The following is a 21,840-nucleotide window of genomic DNA, read 5'->3' as shown; positions in this document are numbered from 1 at the left end:
TAGGGAGATGTCCTTTTCCAGTTCCAGTTGTCCCTGTGTGCAGCTTTACACCATTCTTCTCCCACAAATAAGCTAATCATCTTGCCTTCTTTACTCAATTAAAAATATGAGCCTTCAGTTACAGTAAGCCATAAACCAGCAGAGCAGTAAATAAAATGTGCAGCATACGGGAGCAGCTGTGGAACCATTCATAGAAGATGCTGACTGTAACCACATACTTCTGTTTATTCCTCATCCTTCTTTTAAACCTCGAATTACAGTGATAATAACTTGAGGTAATGCTATCAACACTGCTAAGATTTGTGCTGCATACAGACTTGTTACGAGTCCTTAGTCATGCGATGTTATGTTGTAGAAGGACTCCAATGAAATGTTGCGTCTGATGTTGTAGAACTGGCTGGCAGTTTCCTCCTGGAGTACCAGTATACTTTGAAAAAAATAAGGAATAAAATACTCACCTGTGACATGGGAGCATATCTGTTTCAATGGTGATGAGGATTCGTCACCACTGAGGGGGGCATACCGATTCAAGTCCATGCCTTTTGGACTGGCATCCGCAACAGCTGTATTTTGGAGGGCAATGCACCAGCTGTTTAAGAAAGAAAACAATGTGACATATTTCTAGGATGACATCTTGGTATTCGGGAAAAATATGAAAGAACATGACAAAGTGTTGTGGGGTGTGTTAAGAACCTTACAGAATTATGGATTAACCATTAACCGTGACAAATGCAAGTTTGGTGTGAGAGGTGTGGTGTACTTGGGTCACTAGCTGGATGCGTATGGAGTGGCACCCAAACTAAAAGTTGTAAGGGCTATAGAAGAAGCAAGATCTCAGCAGAATAAGGACTAGTTGTGTTCGTTCTTAGGGCTGGCGGAGTATTACTCCCATTTTTTCTATTTTTGCAGACAAAACCGAATGAGTGAGGAAGCTAATTGCAAAACACTTTAAATTTGAAGGGATGAAAGTTGTCAGGGGGAGTTTGAGCAAATTGAGATGTGTATTGTGTTGGCCCCAGCCTTGTAGCCATTCAACACAAGAGGAAAATGTATAATTTGCATCAATGTGAGTACTGTGGGTTTGGGGGCAGTACTGATGCAATACAGAGATGGGAGAGAGGTACCTATTGGATATGCTCTGAGACCTTTAAGAGGAGTGGAATGTTTGTATTCCACAATTGAGAAGGAAGAATTGGCACGTTGGTGGAGCGTGTGTCATTTCTATAAATTTCTTTTGATTTTGTGATTTGTATAGATCGTGGACCTTTGGTAGATTTGTACACAGAGAAATGTATGGGTTGGTTTTCATCAAGAATTACCAGGTGGCTGTAGAAATTGATGGAGTGTAGTTTCAGAATGGAATATGTTCCTGGAAAGTAAAATGTGATGGCTGATTGTTCGTCACACTTATCTGTAAACAGTGCAGATGAGGTAATTATAGGTGATGAGTAGTGGTTGATAGTGTATGTGTGTATCCTCACTGATGGTCGAATATCTCATGAGGAGTGGGTCCAAGTGGTAAAGGAGGATACCACATTGCAAGACGTGAAGCGGTATTTGACAAAAGGTTGGCTAGCAAAGGAAAAAGCATCTGATGGGGCAGAATCATTTAGAAATGTAAATACTGAATTGGTAGTTGTTTGTGAGGTGATACTCAGAGGTAAATTATTGGTAGTACCGGAAGTATTGAGATGTCATATATTGAGGTTCGCACATGAAGGGCATACTTCCATGAGTGCGACCAAGCGCAGGGTGATGTTGGACTACTGGTGACTAAGATTAGATAAAGATGTTGAGAAGGTGAGAAGGGAGTGGGTGCCATGCACTTGAAGTGACAAGTCACAGAAAACGCAGGAGTATTCACCAGTTAAAGTTGACAAACTGGGTGTTCCTTGGAGGAAAATTGGCCTCGACATTTTTGGTCTTTACAGACTGTTGAGTTCATGTTCCAAATTTGCTCTAGTAGCCATGGATTATTTTTCAAGGTGGCAAGAAGTAAAATTTGCAGATCATGTGACCACCCAGGATATAATAGTAATATTTTTGGAAGACCCTTGGGATAGAAAAGGGATACCAGAGCAGGCGTACAATTTGTCTCCCTGGAGATGAAGGAGTTCTTGAGGATTCAGGAAGTTGAGCACATCAGAACATCTTTTTATAATTCCCAGAGCAATGGGTTTGTTGAGAGGCAGAATTGAACTTAAAGGAAGATTTGCAATTGGCATTGAGTTAAGGCAACCAGTGGAGAGTTGCAGTAAAAACAATGGTGTGGGCATATTGCACTACACCTAACCTATCACAGTAAAAGTGCCTTTTGAGGTTACATGAGGAAGAAAAGCGAGAGGTCTGATTTTCAAAGGAGTGTAAGGGAAAAATTGGTTGGAAACGATTACTGTACTTAAAAATGAGTTTGGGTGTCGGGGAATGGGTGCATGGGAGAAAATGGTGAAGAGAAGACAAAGGTTTGGTAATGTTTTCAAACCCTTACAAGCTAAAAAGGTGTATACATATCCGGTGTTGTAAAGTGATGGCAATATGTGGAACAACTAAATATTGGTGAAAATATTTGCCTGTTGAAGGATGAGACTGATGGAAGGGTGGAGATGGATGAAGGGAAAATACAAAAGGATCATGAAGAGAAAATACCAGTGGATTGTGAAAGGAGAGTGCAAGGCAATTGTTATTTGCCTAATGAGATGAGGAAAGGACAAAGAAGAATGTGATGGCATTCATGGAAGGATCAGGCAGAAGCCGGTCTAGCATGGAGATTTTGTGATGGGTTTATCTGTTGCTAGAGAATATTTTAAAAAAGCATATCTGTATCTTTAAAAAAAATGGGTATGATTTGAAAATTCAAGACATTTTTTATTTGATATTAAAAAGTATAATCTATTTTTATTTTCTTTATGTTGTTTTGGGGTTTTCTGTTAAATTGTGTTGTTGCTGTTTTTGTTCAATAGAAGGAAGGAGATGTGTTATATGCGTGGAGTATATCTGTTTCACTTTGCTACTGTAGATCGTGACGTTCTAAATGAGTTCTATTTGGGCAGTCATTCTAAGGGGCACTACTTTCAAACTTATGGATAGCACACTAAATTGTCTAAAACCTTATTTGGAAAAAAATACACTTATTAATGTACTTCTTAATACTTCAAATGTAGACTGCCTTGCGTTAATATGTTTGTTTATTTGATGGCCTTCAATAGCTATATAGGCCTGGGCAGTGAAATCCGCTCCGTTCATGGAGTTTGCAGACTTTTCCAATGTCAAGTTGGTGAGCGCGAAGCAGGAAAATCCAACTCCAGGCAAGATTTCTCAACGCGGGCGGATAGATTTCTCAACACGAATGGTCATGACTGGTTGTGTTGAGAAACCTTCTGTTTGCATTGAGAAAGCTGCCTTTCGGGTAGAAAACATACTAGATGGTGCCATTCGCGCTGATTTTACATTGAGGGACAAACACCCGGTGCTGAAAATCAATGTGAACAGCATGACCAAAGGCATTCTGCCACATGCGGAACTCTGCGTATCGCGAGAGTTTTTGGGTCATTGTGCGGAGTTCCACATACCGGAACTCCGCGAACTCCAACCAGGCCTATAGCTATCACAACTTAATTATAATTAGAAAAATCAAAATTTGCACTTTTATCATAATTCCACAATAAACATCTAAAATGACAGCCAGTATTTACACATTTATCCTAAATTCCATTACAAACATTTAAAAGGACATCCAACACGTGTTTCAACAGAAACTGTCTTTATCAAAGTTGCAAAACAAACAGTTATATAGAATCAGAATCAAATTGGAATCAAAGTGGAAATAATGTGACCATCACAGACCACCAGTACACTACAGGGTGCCCAAGCTCACCCTTAAATGTTTTGTGGTGGAAAGAATAGGCTCATAATAGAACACAGACAAAACAATAAAGACACTTGTAAAACGAGATTGTGGAAGTCAATCAATTTTGGAGAGAATTTTTCAGGCACCACAAACACCGAATACATCAATAGTCTAGATTACTTCTTACTGGCACCAAGGAGCATGTCCTACAGTCTATATATTATACAGCACATGCAGATATGCATGCAGCACATGCAGAACATAGCAAAGTTAAGAAGGGATTTGTTTGGAGTCAGGCAACAGTTTTGTTAGGAGACAGGAACATTTAAATAATAAGTGACAGAATCAAGGGTTCCTATCAGAGTCTTAAAAGTAGAGAATGTACTAAGTCCTTTCAACGCACATTGTATGCTACAATCTGTTGGTTAAAATCTTAACTACCCCATATACCTTATTGTAAGTCGGACAAGATACCTAAAAGTGGAAGGAGAGATATGCCAGCTGGATATTAATTAAAAAGCATGCAAAAGCCTAAGTGAAAGCAACTAAATGAGAGGTTATTATGTGCCACAATACATACCTCCTTGTGATGTGTATCTGATTGGATCAAGGACATAAACTCAAAAAAGCCAATAAAGGTTGTATTTTTCCTGTAGGCAAAATTGTACTTGCCCTGTAAAGTACAGGTAAGGACAATGATACTCATGCGGTGCCAGGAGAGGCAAAAGTAGCAAGAACAATATGCACCAAACCTTACCTTATACGGGGTAATTTAAACATCAGTAGTCATCATGTTTATAGTGCAATGAAGGTATGTGTAATTATTGTGGCACTGTCATCTTGATAAGACTATGGGGCTGGTTTAGATTTTGGTAGAGAGGGTACTCACAATGGCAATGGAGTACTCTCTTCACCAAATTGAAAGCTTGCCCATCTGATTTACAGATGGGTGTATCTTAAGTATACTGGAAGAAATGGGGTGACATCTCGCCCCATTTCTGGGCGCACTGCGATAATGTATGCATACCAATGAAGTGGTAAGTTGATCCAGATTTCATCAATGTTTATTCAGTTTCACCAAGTTTTACACAATAATCATGGTTTGTCCATTAGTCACATGAGAGGCCTTTTAAATATTATCACTGTAACCTCAAAAGCTGCAGAAATGCCAATCCAGGCCTTATTCTGTAGCTGGGAGTGTTGGTAAATCATCCTCATTGGTTAATTCCAATAACCCAATGCATTTCGGGCCTATTCTTGGCCCTTCGTCAGGGATACTCTACAATTTAAGGAAAAAACAATGTTGTAAACCAAGCATATTCATAGATAATCCATGTTTGTGCATGTTAAGAATATTGCAAATCCTTTGCCCTGTAAACTCATCACATAACTAACGTTTTCCCGGTAACCGTAGTAAAAATACTACCACTAAGTTAATGCTCAAGTTAATAAACTGCCAACCTCTCTCATCTCTCTCATATTCGATTTCACCTTATGCATCCCCGTGTAACAGTTCCCAAGAACGTGTGTGCAAACCATTTTGTACTCTGGTTATTAACTGACAGAAAAAAGGTGCTGCACCTAGAGTGAACACGCAACCCCCATCCCCACTTTTGACATATTCATTATATTCATTATAATCATCTGTTTCCGCTTTCAAATTAACATTGCCTAGCTACATGTTTACCTGCAGATCTTTTTTAGAAACTCTTGTGCTTCGTCTAAATTGGCAAACATATGAAACTGGCCATTAACCAGCACCATGGAAGGGGTTATTGTTGGCTAATCCCATTTCGCTTGGGGTTGGGGTTTTGGAGCACCCCAAGGTGTTTCAGATGGTGGAGGGTGTTTTGGGTGTGGGGGGGACACATTTAGTAAAAATTAGAAGAATCATAGGTGCGAATAGGTGAGAAATCTTATAATAAAAAGAAGGTTTGATTAAGAGCTGGCTACCAGGGCAATGGGTGTTAAAGCTCAAATTATATCATGTAAGGTCAATGGAATGTCCAACAAGCCAAAGTATGGTGGTTTGATCACGTGGCTAACTACTTTTTCCCCATAAGTTTTATTTCTTCAGGAGGCTCATCTTAAACATAATGCACTCAAGCTTTTTATCCCGAAATATTACTCCAAGGCACATTTTGCTTCTTCTGGGTTGGCGGTAAGGGGGTAGTGATTTATCTGGGGCAAGGGGTGGATTGGGCAGTTGCCCAAGTGTGTAGGGATTCCAATGGCAGATGGATCTGGATTACAGTTAGAGTTAATGGTAATCCTCTCAATTACATGAACTACTATGCCCCGATAGTGGATGACTCTAATGCATTTATTTAAATTAACGAGATGGCCATGGGAGCTCTGGGTCCTATAATCATAGAGGGGATTTAAAGTTTATCCAAGATTTAATATGGGATACCAGAAACAAAACTAAAAAGCAGCTGCAGCCGAGCACTAAAAAGGTGTTAAATGTGAGGAAGCAGGATAATCAACGAATGAATCCATGGCGTAGCGCTCACCTGGGACTCTCACAATACACTTGTTTTCACCATCTTTTTCAGTCAGCTTCTTGTACAGATTATTTTCTAATTTTCTGTGCTCTTAAGTGTGTGGGTTCAGAAATTTGGGCAAACTTTCAGATCACTCACTGGTTTGTATTGAAATAGATGTTGAGGCAAGGAAAAGGGAGAGATCCAGGTGGCAGATGGATGGCCTCCTTCTTTTCAATCAGGCGTTTGTAGCACGTATGAACATTTATAGCATGGATTTCTTTCAGTTGAATAAGGATACTGCACCACTATTTTCAGTTTGGGGAGCTTTCAAGGCAACAATGCAGTGTCATATGGTGGCATTTATGGCTTCCCAGTCTAAAAATCAGGTGAAATGTATAGCAGAGCTCCAATCCGCAGTTGATGCTGCTTTGCAAAAGAAGACTTGTTCTATGGAGCCACAAGTATTAGCCGAAATGTAATTGACTGAAGCTAAGTGTGAGCTAAGGGAATCTTTCATTTTAGAGGAAATCAGTAGCTTGCAGCTGTTCCAACAGCAGGTGTATGAGGAAAGCCAGATGGTAGGGAAGTTCCATGCTTGGTCAACCAGGGTTAAACATAAGGCCACACTGATCACCGAGCTACAGGATCCTGGGAGAGGGGCCTTGGTCTATGAAAAGGACGTGGTGTCCTAAAGACTTTCTACAACATTATATTAATTTGTATGCTACTAAATATGTGGCCTCAAATGAAGGTATAAATAATTACTTTCAGTCTATAATATTACCACAAATGAAAAATATAAAGGTAGAGGGATTAGCAGCAGATATAACAGCATTAGAAATTCATCAGGGAAGGCCTGTGGCAATGATGGCCTTCCATGATAGTTTTTAAAGCATTTTCTACTGAACTAACACCTTTTCTAATGGAGCTTTTCTTTTCAACTTTATAAAAGAAGGGGGAGAGGTCCCATCAGTTTTCAAGGAATCAACAATTTTCAGTTTTGTAAAGAAGGGAAAGAACCCTAGGAATGTAAACTCATACTGCCCGAATAACTTCTTGACTGCAGATTACAAACTTTTAGTGAGAATTTGGGCAAATTGTATTATTTTGGAAGCCCAGGCGGTAATTCATAAAGATCAAACCAGGTTGGTGGCTGGTAGGCGGATGTTGTCTGGTACTGCCTTCTTAGTGCATGCATTAGATTTTTTGGGTGTGAGTCAGATGCCCGCTTTTATAATGATGTTCAATGCTGAGAAAGCATTGGACCTTGTAAATTGGGATGCTCTTTTTTATGGCCTTGCGAAGTTTGGTTTTCTTGCTCAATTTATCCGTATGCTTCGTAATTTATATCAAGGGGTTCAGGCAAAGGTGTTTATAAATTCTAACTTAGCAGGGGTGGATGACATAAATAGGGGAACTTGGCAGGGTTGTCCTTTGTCTCCCATTTTATTTACCTTTTTACCTTTTTTATCGAACTCCTGGCAGTCAAGATTATTGCCACTCTGGACATAGAAGCACCTGTAGTGGGAATGTCTAAGGTAAAACTATTTGCAGTGACATAATCTTCTGCTTAAGGCACTCACCCCCTGAAACTCCAGCAGCAGGCCTTATCTTCCAATCCGATTCGTTATTTGGGGATATATGTCACTAATTGTTATGCAGAGCTTTACCATCTAAATTATGTGGGAATGATGAAGAATATCAAGGATCTACTGGACAGATGGACACTTCTTCCTCTTCCACTAATAGGGTGGGTAGCTCTTATAAAAATGTCCATTTTACCCTTGTTGATATTTCTTTTTACTAATGTTCCAATTGAAATTAGTATTACCTATTTCAAAGAATTAGAAATACGTTCACTATGTTTCATTTGGAACAAGAAGGTCTTGAGGGTTACGTTCTCAGTGCTTCAACTAGACATACGTCAGGGTGGATGGCATTGCTTCAAGCATGTACCTACTATGAAGCCTGTCTTATAGATTTATTTGTTTGAACAATATATGCCAAGGGGAAAGTTTTTTGTTGGAAAAGATGGTGCAGGATGCCGGTTCCCAGTTCCGTAATCATCAAGATGCTCAAACTTCCCAAAAAATGAGATATAAAACTGTGTAGGAATATTGAGCGAATCTTCAAGTATTCTGTTCCTCGACTACTCTGGCTGCAGGGTATGAATATTTGCAGCTGAATTAATTTTAAATTTTGGGTCTAAAAATACGAAACAGCCATTTCAGATTCTGGGAGCAAATGGGTTTAAATAACTGGGATATTTCTTGGTGAGGGGGAAATAAATTACCTAGCAAAACCTTCAGGAAAGGTGCGGCGATCGATGCAAGCTTTTTTTCTTTGGGTTGCAGCAGATAGCGAACTTATTAAAAAAATATTGCCTTCAGTCTAGTACAGTCTCCTCCCCAGTAACGGAGATTTGTTTAGGACAAAGCTAAGGGGGGTCGGCAATTGGTACAGATTACTGCGGAATCAAGGAGAGTGACAGCAGGTGAAACGTTTTTTACATAAGATCACTCTGGTAACAGAATGCACTTTTTCTGAAGTCGAGTAGCAGTCGAGTTTGCAATTAGGTAATACTGCCTTAAGAGTGGCACATTTTAAAAGGCTGTCTGTTATGTCTCACTGGCTGGCATACTATACTCCTATGGCCCTCCATAGGATGTATCCAGAAATGGAGGATCGTTGTTTTCGCTGCCAGCAGCAGGGGAGGGGTGATTGGATCCAAACTTTTTTTCCTGCTCAATGGTTGTACAATTTTGGGACAAGGTATTTGCTGCTCTAAGCCTAGGATTGGAGTGTATGATAGAACCGGATGCAAGTGTGGCGCTCTTTGGTTTTCTGAGGCGAAGGCAGAGTATGCCATTGGCTAAATGGGATGAAAAATGTACTGCAATTGCCTCTTTAGTAGCTCAAGCCTTCATTTTGCAGAATTGGAAGACATCTAGAGTACCAGCTAATCAAGAGTGGCATAATAAAATATTTAGAACAAAGAAGTTTGAAGAGGCATTTGCAAAAAGGGTTGTGGGTATTAAAAGATTCGCTGCTTCATGGTAATTGATGGAGGAAATAGAAAACGCTACAGCATAAGATTCTGTAAAAAGTACTGTGGTATATTGTGTGTAGCATCAGGTATGAAGAAATAGTGGTTACATTATTAAGGCACTATTGCACTTTTATATATATATCATAGATGCTGATATACTATTTTAAAAAAAAAAGAAGAAGTGCCAATCTTGGAACTAGGAGTATGTATATTTCAGGCATATTTGCACTTTGTTGAATGTTTACATGGTAGGTCAGAGAATGGAATCTGACATGATTCACTTTATCTATGAACAGAAAAACATTGTTTTCAGAAACATCATAGTATGTGTAATCAAAGGCACGTTTGCACTTTGTAGGGATTTTCCAATGTATTTTATTCTTTCTTGTTTATTAGGAAATTGTGAGCCAGAGAGCGGAATCCGCATAATGTATTTAATATATGACAGAAAAATACTGCTTGCACAAACATTATATGATGTATATTATAGGCACCATTGCACTTTGTAGAAATCTTCTAATGCATTTTATTCTGAGAAAAAAAAGAATAAGGATTCTACCTTTTTTGTGGGAATGGTAACCCGGAGAATGGAATCCGATATGATGTTTTTCATTTATATTCAGAACAACACTGTTAATGAATGTCTAGCTTAAACAACATAGTATCTCAATGTTCCAACCTATGATGTATATTTTAGACGAATGTGCACCAGTCATGATTTTTCGGCGTTCTCGAACTCCTTATGTAAGTGCTCCATACAAAAAAAAAAAAAGAGGGTTAACATGTGTCCCACATGATAAATGCCAGCGCTACCCCTCATACCATGGGGTACACTTTAAACATGATGTCTGTTCACTCTATTGAAAAAATTCAAGTTGGCACATGATGCAAACAAGGTAGAAGAGAACTAGTCATTCAGAACTAGAATAGTAGAGTGTTACATAGAAGAATACGACACATTGCTATACGTAAGGCAACAAAAATGCTGAATATCCTAAGGCAAAAAAAGAAGAATATGTTGCAAAAATGTCTTTACACAGTTGAAAAAAATAAACAAAGGGCACTATTTTGATTCTAGAGTGTAGGTGTAGTCTGGACCCCACCAATCTTATTTTCGTGATACCACACACAGTCCTAAGAGCTCTTCCCATTTAACAACTAACTCAGAGGTATATATTGTATTCCCTACAAGTCCTTAATAAATAATACTTTTCTGTTTTCATATCTTGACCAAACTCCAGGCTTCTAAATTTGTCCATCCTGGAAGCCTCCGATTGTCTCATTTTCAAAGCTCTGTCATTCCTTTCTGTTTAGGATAGCATCTTCTATGGCATGCATCTTTACATGTTCTGCCAATGGATAACTTCCATCTTGATTAAATGTTTGCTGATGTTTGTCTTCTTATTATAAAGCTCAAATTATGCAGATTGTTGTTCACATATACAATGAATCTAATAAGTTCATGCTGCTGTCTTTCCCCTAGCATGAAGATATCTGCATAGTGACCTTAGTAGATGTTCTGATCCATCCAGGTTGAGTTGGCTCTATCTCACATACAGATTACCTTGAACCATTCCATGTATACATTTGTATGTAATGGTGCAAATTTAGAGCCCATGGCCCTCCCTATCTTCGAATATACAGACATATTCAAATGTCAATTCTACAATTTCTAGTAGAATGCAAATATGTTCAAAAAAGGCAGCTAGTCGTCTTTTATGAATGTATCTTGCTGCCTGTATCTTGTACAGTTATGTTTCATATAGGTGCCTTAATATAGGCATGGTTTGAGATGCCCTAATATAGACATAATCTTTCACCTACATTAGTTCCCTATTCTCCACAATAACAGGCGCTGAGGGCTGAACCTTATCTAGACTGTGGTTTGGGTACAGAAGGAGGGTTTCTCCCGAACAATGGCCTCCTATACCATCTTCGATGTGGTCATCCAGTATGATTAAATATTCCTAAGAGTTCTAGGAAACCAGGCAGGGGCTTGAATCCACCTGCATAAACATCTAGGTAAACGGTTCATCTCATATGGCATCTTCATAATCAACAATGGCTAACACAAGACACAAGGGACAAAGGGACTCTATACTTTTCTGTATAAATACAGCACCTCTTGCTATCAGTAGTTGGAGGGAACCAAGAATTCCAGGTTGCCACACTGACCAGAGACGATGAAGCTCCTGCATGCAGTCGCTCCAGCTGACAGTGGTCTAATCATCCCTTGCGGGGTGTCCAACTCGAGACCAGGACGAGGTCCCACTCTCTCTCTTTACTAAGGTAATGGGGTTCGACTCAATCCTAGCGGGATTCTTGGCTCTTTCGCACCTACTCACATGCTAGGTACACTTAGGTGCATCTAGACAGGCATCGTAGGAGTATGCAATTTTATAAAGGCATTTTATATTCATGTATATGTTCATGGCTATTGCTAAATGGTAGAACTGTACTATTCCTTATTAGTCACTGGACTGCTGATCATATATCTCTGCTACTGTTTAACAGTTGTCGCAGCACATATATTTTACACTAGAAGAACAACTGTGCAATAAATTCTTATTGTAAACACGCTCAACTGTTTCTTCTGTGTAACTATCTAAGACCAAATGAGCAAGCACGAGTGACTGAGAGAAAAGTAGTACATTGTTTCCACGAGTCTGAGGAATCAGGGTTGTGTTCTAAGGTTGCCAAAAACGAATCGCTCTGATAAAAAATAGATTCTAGTGGCACTGTGAGGTAGCCAATGCAAACAGGCTAACATCGGCGGTGGGGGTGCTCAGAATCAGTCTTCCACCAGGCCCACAGTGTATGTTATCCAAAAGCGCAGGTCCAGTCAGGGATGAACAAATATTATTTGTTAATGACAGCGTCAATGCTTCCTATGTGAAATCACTTAGGGGCCGATTACGATTCGGCCCGTTACGGCTCTGAGCGACGGTTGGAGCCTTCAGGGCAGCATAGTAATCGGCCCAGCGGTTTACTTTCCAACTGCATAACTATAATCTAAGCAAATACAAGAAGAGGATGGATGGAGAGGTGAAACTTTACAGACACTCAACCCCAGTCACAGATCTGGGTGGAATCCATCATAGTTCTTTAGCTCACCACGCCACCATAGTTCAGACACAGCCATACGCAAATCAGTCTAGACTAGGCCTGGGCCAAAATTCCGTTCCGCTCGCGGAAATTGCGATAATTTGGCATTTTCGCGTTCCGCAGAAAGCTCGAAAATGTCAAAATTTCCGCAATCCGCATCTTACCGGTAATTTTTTTCTTGCTCGCACTGTAAAAAAATACATTCTCGCGTGCGCGCGATCGCCTTACCTGAATCCCCGCATTCGCCGACAAGTTTTCCCGGCCCGGTCGCGTTCTCCACGAGATTGTTGGTAGCCATTTTGCACTGTCCCGCGACACTTCGTGCCCGCATAACGTCATTTGTCACGCGATCACGTCATTTGTCGCGCGATCACGTTTTTCTTTTCGCTATCATGCACCGCGAGAGTAAGAGAAGATTGAGATCTCGAACACATCATTCACCACCGCGAGCGAGAGCGTGAGGATGCGGGCACGTCATATCGAACGCGAAAAGGAGAAAGAGACCCCGAACACATCATATCCAACGCGACAGGGAGCGAGAGAACGCAATCAAGTCATTTTGGACATGCCATCCACATCCGGCAGAAGTAATGTGAAGCTCGAGAACTCGAACATGTCAAATTTTCAATTTGGAGAAGAATATCAGCTCTAGCAGCATGAAACCTTCTGCAAACGATGATTTTGGATGAAAACAACTCCTCAGATTGACATTTGGCTGTCCTTTTTTGTGCAAGTAGTCCTTTTTTAAAAAGGTGGGGAGAGGGAGGAAGTGCCACAGAATCTCCAACTTCCTGTTCCTGTCCAGCAGGCTCCTCCCAGTGCTTTGTCCATCTCCTGCTCATTCTGCCTTTGGATTTTGAGCTGGAAAGATCACTCTTTTTGTCTGCTGCATCATTGCAATTGGATTTGAGGATTTTTTAATTGGATATTTTACAAGTAAGTGATTGTTGTGTCTGTTTGATTGGGGACATTGCAGTTGTTGTAACTACAATTTATTTTTGGTAACTATCATAATTCCTTTTTTTTTTTAAATGTTGTGGGTAGTAGTAGTCAGTAGTAGGCCCGAGCTAGTCATGGACTCATGGGTGTGTGCATGATGAAGCAACTGTTCCTTTAGTGTTTTTTTAATGTATTTCATTTTCAAACATCATTTAGGGCCTGGATGGCATTGGATTTCGTTGGGAAATGTGTTTCTTTGGGGTGGGCTTTCTGTTGTTGGGCCTGGCCATGTGGCTGGTGGCCATTTTGAAGCCTAGGCCTGCAAGCTTGTCTGGCCTTGTCTGCCAACAACAGGCCTGCTTTCATACAGTAGGCTCAGAGGCTGAGCAGGTAGCCACAGCTGTATTAATCAAGTGTTTCTGTGTGGTCTGTTGAATTTAGACATCATTTAGGGCATGCCTGGCTTTGGATTGAGTTGGGGAAGTGTGTTTTTTTGGTGTGGGCTTTCTGATGTTGTTGGGCCTGGCCATGTGGCTGGTGGCCATTTTGAAGCCTAGGCCTGCAAGCTTGCCTGGCCTTGTCTGCCAACAACAGGCCTGCTTTCTTCCAGTAGGCTCAGAGGCTGAGCAGGTAGCCACAGCTGTATTAATCAAGTGTTTCTGTGTGGTCTGTTGAATTTAGACATCATTTAGGGCATGGATGGCATTGAATTGAGTTGGGGAAGTGTGTTTTTTTGGTGTGGGCTTTCTGATGTTGTTGGGCCTGGCCATGTGGCTGGTGGCCATTTTGAAGCCTAGGCCTGCAAGCTTGCCTGGCCTTGTCTGCCAACAACAGGCCTGCTTTCATCCAGTAGGCTCAGAGGCTGAGCAGGTAGCCACAGCTGTATTAATCAAGTGTTTCTGTGTGGTCTGTTTAATTTAGACATCATTTAGGGCATGGATGGCATTGAATTGAGTTGGGGAAGTGTGTGTTTTTGGGGTGGGCTTTCTGATGTTGTTGGGCCTGGCCAAGTGGCTGGTGGCCATTTTGAAGCCTAGGCCTGCAAGCTTGCCTAGCCTTGTCTCCAAACAGGCTTGCTTTTTCATCCACTAGGATCAGAGCAGGTAGCCACAGCTTTATTTATCAAGTGTTTCTGTGTGGTCTATTGAATTTAGACATCATTTAGGGCATGCATGGCTTTGGATTGAGTTGGGGAAGTGTGTTTTTTTGGTGTGGGCTTTCTGATGTTGTTGGGCCTGGCCATGTGGCTGGTGGCCATTTTGAAGCCTAGGCCTGCAAGCTTGCCTGGCCTTGTCTGCCAACAACAGGCCTGCTTTATTCCAGTAGGCTCAGAGGCTGAGCAGGTAGCCACAGCTGTATTAATCAAGTGTTTCTGTGTGGTCTGTTGAATTTAGACATCATTTAGGGCATGGATGGCATTGAATTGAGTTGGGGAAGTGTGTTTTTTTGGTGTGGGCTTTCTGATGTTGTTGGGCCTGGCCATGTGGCTGGTGGCCATTTTGAAGCCTAGGCCTGCAAGCTTGCCTGGCCTTGTCTGCCAACAACAGGCCTGCTTTCATCCAGTAGGCTCAGAGGCTGAGCAGGTAGCCACAGCTGTATTAATCAAGTGTTTCTGTGTGGTCTGTTGAATTTAGACATCATTTAGGGCATGGATGGCATTGAATTGAGTTGGGGAAGTGTGTGTTTTTGGGGTGGGCTTTCTGATGTTGTTGGGCCTGGCCATGTGGCTGGTGGCCATTTTGAAGCCTAGGCCTGCAAGCTTGCCTAGCCTTGTCTCCAAACAGGCTTGCTTTTTCATCCACTAGGATCAGAGCAGGTAGCCACAGCTTTATTTATCAAGTGTTTCTGTGTGGTCTATTGAATTTACACATCATTTAGGGCATGAATGGCATTGGATTGAGTTGGCAAGTGTGTTTTTTTGGGGTGAGCTTTCTGATGTTGGTTGTCTTAAAGACATGCTTTTGTTGTGTGTGTCTGGTGTGTGTTGGTGTGCAATGCATGCACCCTGCAGACCTTTTTGGGGCCTTTGAATGTTCGTATTTGCATTTTGTTGCATTAAAAAGGCAGAGCAGTGTGCTTTAGGATGCATCCTTCACCTGGCTTTTATAGGCCTTTTGTCAGCTCCTGGTGTTTCCCAGGCCCCCTGCTTGTTTGTGATTTGTGAGTGTCCATGTGGCTGGTGGCCTTTTTTTGTGTTGGGAGTTATTAGTGTCCTGCTTTTTCCATATAGGCCTGCATGTTTTTCCTATTGGCTTACTGCTTCCATCCATTAACCCCCTTTGCCAGCAGAAGCTCCATGGATGATGAGATGCTCAAATAATTTAATGGCAAATAGGGTCCACCCCACTTCCATTACATTTTTATTTGGGTGGTTCTTATTAACTTTCCTATCCTTCCTGAGAGTGTAGTGTGTGACTGTACACAGTAGTATAACATAGCCCTTGTTGGAAAAAAGTCATAAATGGCTAGACTATATCTTTTGTTTGCACTAGTACAGTAGTAAGTAACTGAACTACAACAACAAATGCAACATTTCACTGATGTTCTTTTCCTGGCTTATTTGCTTTTAGGTGCACAAAAAGCCAGAGGAGGAGGTGTCATCATCATCACCCGGCTACCCGTTGTACTGGCAGCCAGACAGAAGTCCTGCTGCACATCACGTCCACGTGTGACCAGAACTTGTTGTTCATCTGCATCCTGCCTGACATCTGAAGAAGATGGCCCCAAAGAAAGGTACCAGGTCCAGTACCAAGAAAGTTGCCGGTGAGAAGAAGGAACAGAAAAAGGAAGTGCCATTAACCATGACTGGTGTGCCGGTCAATGTTTTTTTTGGCACCAAAAAAGTTACGCCTGCAGCAGCGTTGTCCTGGAACCAAGCTGGGAGCAGCACCTCAGCACCAGCGGTCCAACCCCACCAACCTAGGCCCAAGGGCTTTAGTGTCGCAGAGGTAGCCAGTCTACTAACGAGCAGCGATGTTGAAATGTCATTATCACAAAGTAGTACTCAATCAACGCAGGCGGAAACTCAGCAGATAAGTGTGCAGCCGCAACAAGAACAGCAGCAGCCGCAACAAGAACAGCAGCAGCCGCAACAGGAACAGCAGCAGCTGCAAAAAGAACAGCAGCAGCCGCAACAACAGCCCACCATAGTAGTTGTTGCTCCTGACGTAGGGGCATTTCAGGAAATCGAGCTTCCTGCAGACAAAGTGGAGCAAACCACTGTTTCGGAAGATCTATTGTCTTCCAGACCACCAGCAAGGAAAAGGAGGCTTAGTCCATCATCTTCTTCTTCAAGCCCCGCTTCTGATGATTGTGATGCCACTTGGCATCCACCAGCTGAGTCTGAGAGTGATGCACGCCACAAGACAATGCTTCTGAAAAGGAAGGTCCCAGAAAAACTTAGAGTTATGGAGGTAGATGTAGAAGAGGGGGGTGATGTTGATGAAGATGAGCCAGTCATCACGCACATCACTCCCGCCCCAAAGGGATTGGAGACCAACATTCTCACCCTATCCAGAAAGGCTGCTACTGAGCGGGATGTAGCACGGATATCACCAACACAGGTTACACCACCACTACCTCCAGCTGCCATATTTTCCAAGGCCCGGCAGGGACCTACATCCAGCTCAACCATCTCAGTAGGTAGTGGTAGTAAAAGTCACAGCGTAGCTGCACAGGGTCACATTCCAAGCACACCCTCCAGTTCATCTGGTATTGAAAGTGGCACATCCAGCAGTGCCAGAAAGTTCTCCTCCCCAGTTTGGGACTTCTTTTCTGTTAGCACCAAGGAGGAGAACGTTGCTATATGCTCAATTTGTCGACAAGGTGTTCGGTGGGGTAAGCTTGGTACAAACTATGGTACCAGAGGCCAAGCAAGTCATCTCAGAATACACCACACTATCGTGTGGGAGAATCACCTACTTCAGTTAAAAGAAAGTAGAAAAACTCAACCCATTGAAGTTGGTCAGAAAGAATCAGGGGGCGATATTATTGCGGTGGAAGGTGAAGAAGAGGGAGGCATTTCTAGCCCTGTCCCCAGTAGTGTAGTGGTACCGCCCACATCCTCCTCAGTAACATCTGAGTGGCACCGCGGTAAGAGCCATACTCAGAGTCAGGCTGAGACACCAAGGCGACCGAGTACCGCAATGAGACAAACTGTGTCGTTGAGCCTAAGTGGGTTAATGAAAACAACAGCACCACAAAGGAAAGTAATCCAGCCTACCATTGAGAACATGCTTAGGTTGGAGGGGCAATTCCAACACAACCACCCAACGGCACGGTTGTACAATGCGAAGCTGGCAAAAATGTTAGCGCTGGACCTTCTCCCTTTTTCATTTGTGGAAGGGGTGGGTTTCCTTGAATTTGTGTCAGCCATCTGCCCTAAATGGAAGGTTCCCAGCCGGTCCTATTTCGCAAGAATTGCTGTTCTGGCACTACATCATGATGTGCTGGAATTAGTTGGACAAGCTTTGCAGCAGAGTGCTGTTCACAATATCCATCTGACAACAGACATGTGGACCAGTTGCCAAGCCACAGATTACATGTGCCTCACTGCACACTGGGTCTCTTTTGTTGGGGTTAGAGATAAGCTATCTGCACGAGGTGCTGTAGACACAGGTGCGATTTTTAAAGGAACTCGGAAACATGCAACTGTAGCCATGTTCGCCATGGAGTTTCGCAGCAAGGTTTTTGAATGGCTGCGCCCAAGAGGGCTTAGTATTGGTTTTGTTGCCACAGACAATGGCAGTAATGTACTTAGGGCCATGGATCTTGGTTCCTATTTCAGGGTTCCGTGTTTGGCGCACTGCATAAACATTATAGTTCAAGACTTTCTGAAAAAAGAACCCGTAGTCAGCAACTTACTGGCCATCTGCCGAAGAATATGCACTCATTTCAGCCTTTGTTTTAAAGCTCGGAAGCAGCTGAGGATCATTCAACGTGAATATAGGATGCCAGTCAAAGCACTCATCCAGGAGGTGGCAACACGTTGGAACTCAACGTATTACATGCTTGATCGTCTGTTTGAGCAGTACAGGCCACTCAATGAACATGTCTAAAAAAGAGGGGATGCTACTGTCAAAGGCATGAACCTTCAGGTGAAGCAATGGAGCCTAATTAAATGCCTGACTGAGATGCTTCGTCCTTTTGAGGTCTTCACACGGGAAGTCAGCAAGGAGGACTGTACAATGGGCCAAGCTATGTGTCTGAATCATACAAAGGTGTAGAGGACAAAAGGGAAGCCTATGACTTGGTGGAGAGCTTAGCCCGTCGCTTAGCTGAAAATACAAGGATGGAAAATAAAATTTTGTCACAAGAACATTACATTTGTGCCACAATTCTGGATCCACAGGCAAAATTTGGACTGAAGACATTCTTTGCTTTTTCAGAGATTGATGTTGCCCGCTACAAAACTTGTGTAGCTGAGGCAGCCAGTAAGTTGGAAAACAAACGGCTGCTAATTAAAAGCCCGCAAGATCAACCCACAAGAAGTACTGCAGCAGGGCATGCAGCATCAAGTGCAACTTCCTCGGCTGGGGGCAGTGCGTTTGGATCACAACACTCATCACTATCGACAACAGCAACAATAACTGGATCATTAGGCCCAGTAGAATCGTTAGACAATTGGTATGTACAGTTAGGCATTAATAAGCACAGTGCTGATGCACAGAGAAAAGAGCCCGAAAGCTTACCAGCAGCACCCCTGAACATTGAGCGGATGGTCCAGGCCTATCTGGACGACCCAACAGAGGTGTACATTGATCAAAACCCATTGCAGTATTGGTATAGGAAAAGGTCAAAATGGCCACTGCTCAGCAGGCTGGTGATAAGCTATCTGGCTTGCCCTGTCGCAAGTGTCTCTTCCGAACGTGTTTTCAGTGCTTCTGGTTCCATTGTAACAGTGAGAAGGACCAGTCTCTCCCCCAAAAACGTGGAGAGGTTAACAATGATCAAAATGTATCAGCACTTCATACCACCGAATTACACAATACATGAAGCAATGGAGGAAGATGAGGACAGCGTCTCAGGTGACGGAAGTAGTGTGTCACATGATTACCTACTACTGGCTGAACCCCCAGAGTTTGAGGACGAGCTATTCTTCCCTGACAATTAGGCTTGCACTTACTGTCTTCCTCCCTTTGTTTCCCCTTTATTTGTGTGTCTGTCGTTCCGGTTACAAACTTGTGAATCACAACAAATCCATTACCACCATTTTCTACTCTTCTTATTTAATATACAAGTTTCAGGTGTCTGCAATTTGACAGTACAGTCCTCCGAATCCAGCTCCTCCGCTCCATCATACTGAATCTCCCGCCTAAATCCATTGCCCTCATGAATGATGATTGGATGATGGAAAATAGAAGAAAAAATAAATACTTTACTAGTCCCGCCAAAAGAAGTGGCAGATGACTACTATAGCTATCCTCCTTTCAGAGCCGAGAGAGACTGCCCATTAACTGAAAATGAGATGGAACAGGTAATGATTGATGCCATGCATTGGACGCAGAGTAGCAGACTGAGTGATTTTGTTGTTGTTTGTTGTGCATGAAGTTATGTCATTGTGCACTAATCATCTTTCTACAGTACACACTAAACGCAACCCAAGGTGCCCTTCTTGCAAATAAGAAATTTGTACTTCTCCTGCAGCTTGATACATTGCTTTTAATTGAATACAGGTAGGGGACTCAATCTGCACACTGAGTATGAATGACAACAGCACCGTCCATGATGATGATGGCGAAAAAGACGGCCCGTTAACTTAAGATGAGAAGGAACAGGTAATGACAATTAATGGCATGCATTGGACACCTGACTCTGAGCAATTGGTGTTTGTGTTTTCGTTGTTTGTTTGTTGTGCACGAAGTGAAGTCAAAGTGTACTAGTAGTCTTACTGTACACACTAAAGAGTGACTCAAGTCAATAATATTTCTACTCTTGTTGTGTAATAACAAAATTTTACTTCTACTGCAGGCCGATCTTCACAGTCAGTCAGTACAAGTATCAGAGATGATTGATGGAATAATAACAAGTCAGGAGGACGTTTCATGAGTGGCATAAAAGCCTAAAGGTAAATACGTCAACAACAACCACAGCAGACCCAAATGTCTGTGTAGAAGTGGAGTCGAGTGTAGCGGTGGGATGACTGCGGTGCATTGATTTACTAAATTAAATTGTAAAATGCTATGTTTGGAATGGACATGTGCTTTGCCTTTGTACAACTCTTTAAAAAAAGAACTCTAAATGTAGGATGAGCTAAGCAACGTGCTGTCAGGCCTGTCACTGTGGGCCTGCTCTCTCCTGTTGTTGTTGAAGGTCAATTCTGGTAACAGACTAGAGTAGAGATGGTGCATACATGCCGCCTCGGAAAGTGTTCTTGTTGCACTACACCATAACTTGTGCATTTAGTTCAACTTTGTTTCTCAATATCCCCTTTGTTTTTCCATCTACAATTACAGGCCGGGCCATGCCCTATACTTGGGAAAACATTACAATGCACACTTACCTTACCAATAAATCAAATTTTTCCAGCCGATTGATGGACGAGAGGACCAAGAGGAATGCCGAGATGCAAATCCAGTCCACATTTTTGACCAGGATAACAGTAACAGTATCAACTTTCATCTTCTTTTAAATAATTTGATTTATTTTTTTGTCTACAATCTTTACAACAGTGTGTTCTTTTGTTGTTATTATAATCACTAGGTTTGCTCTCTGTTTACGATTCATCCCTACCAATATTTAAAATTTCTGTTTTGCTATCTGTAAAAGTATTAAGGCCGGAACAACAGAACAAGAAGTGTATGTAATCCGGGTCTCCTTATCAATCATCATCATGCATGCATTTCCTTTTTCTCCCTTAACATATAGATATGGTAGTCTTCAAAGATTGTCGTTTGTTTGTCCATGCGTACTGTTTTTCACTGTCAAACCTTTCCCCAAACCCCCTTTCCATCCATTAAACAAACCCTAACCCTTTTCCCCCGGGCTGTGTGACTTATTGTCGAGGTGTGACTAAATTAAATGTACACCAATACTCAATCACACGCTTGCTGGGGCGTATGTGGCGAAAGCAACAGTACTTCAATGTCAAGGCAGAGCGATGATCTTCTTCTGCTTGCCCACCCATGAGTAGTATATTTTAGAGGTGATTTTATTTAACAAAGGAACATATACCTCAGCATTAATTGCCGGCATTGATTGGATTTGTTGTCATTCCTTATACACAGCACTAACTGTTACGCTGTCGCTGTAGGCCTAGTCAAGTGACTCGACACAACTATAGTCTGTAACTCTGTCTAGTAGGCTATCCCAACCACCATTATGATTTGTTGTAAAATATTTTAGCACATTATTGTTGCTCGGTAAGTTCTGTACTATACTTCATTCTACTACTCCTCGAACAGTCTCTCAAAGGC

This window comes from Triturus cristatus, chromosome 5_2 (assembly GCF_964204655.1).
Source record: "Triturus cristatus chromosome 5_2, aTriCri1.1, whole genome shotgun sequence".
Classification (NCBI taxonomy): Eukaryota; Metazoa; Chordata; class Amphibia; order Caudata; family Salamandridae; genus Triturus; species Triturus cristatus.
The sequence above is the reverse complement of the archived record's forward strand: the minus strand, read 5'-3'. Positions refer to the sequence as shown.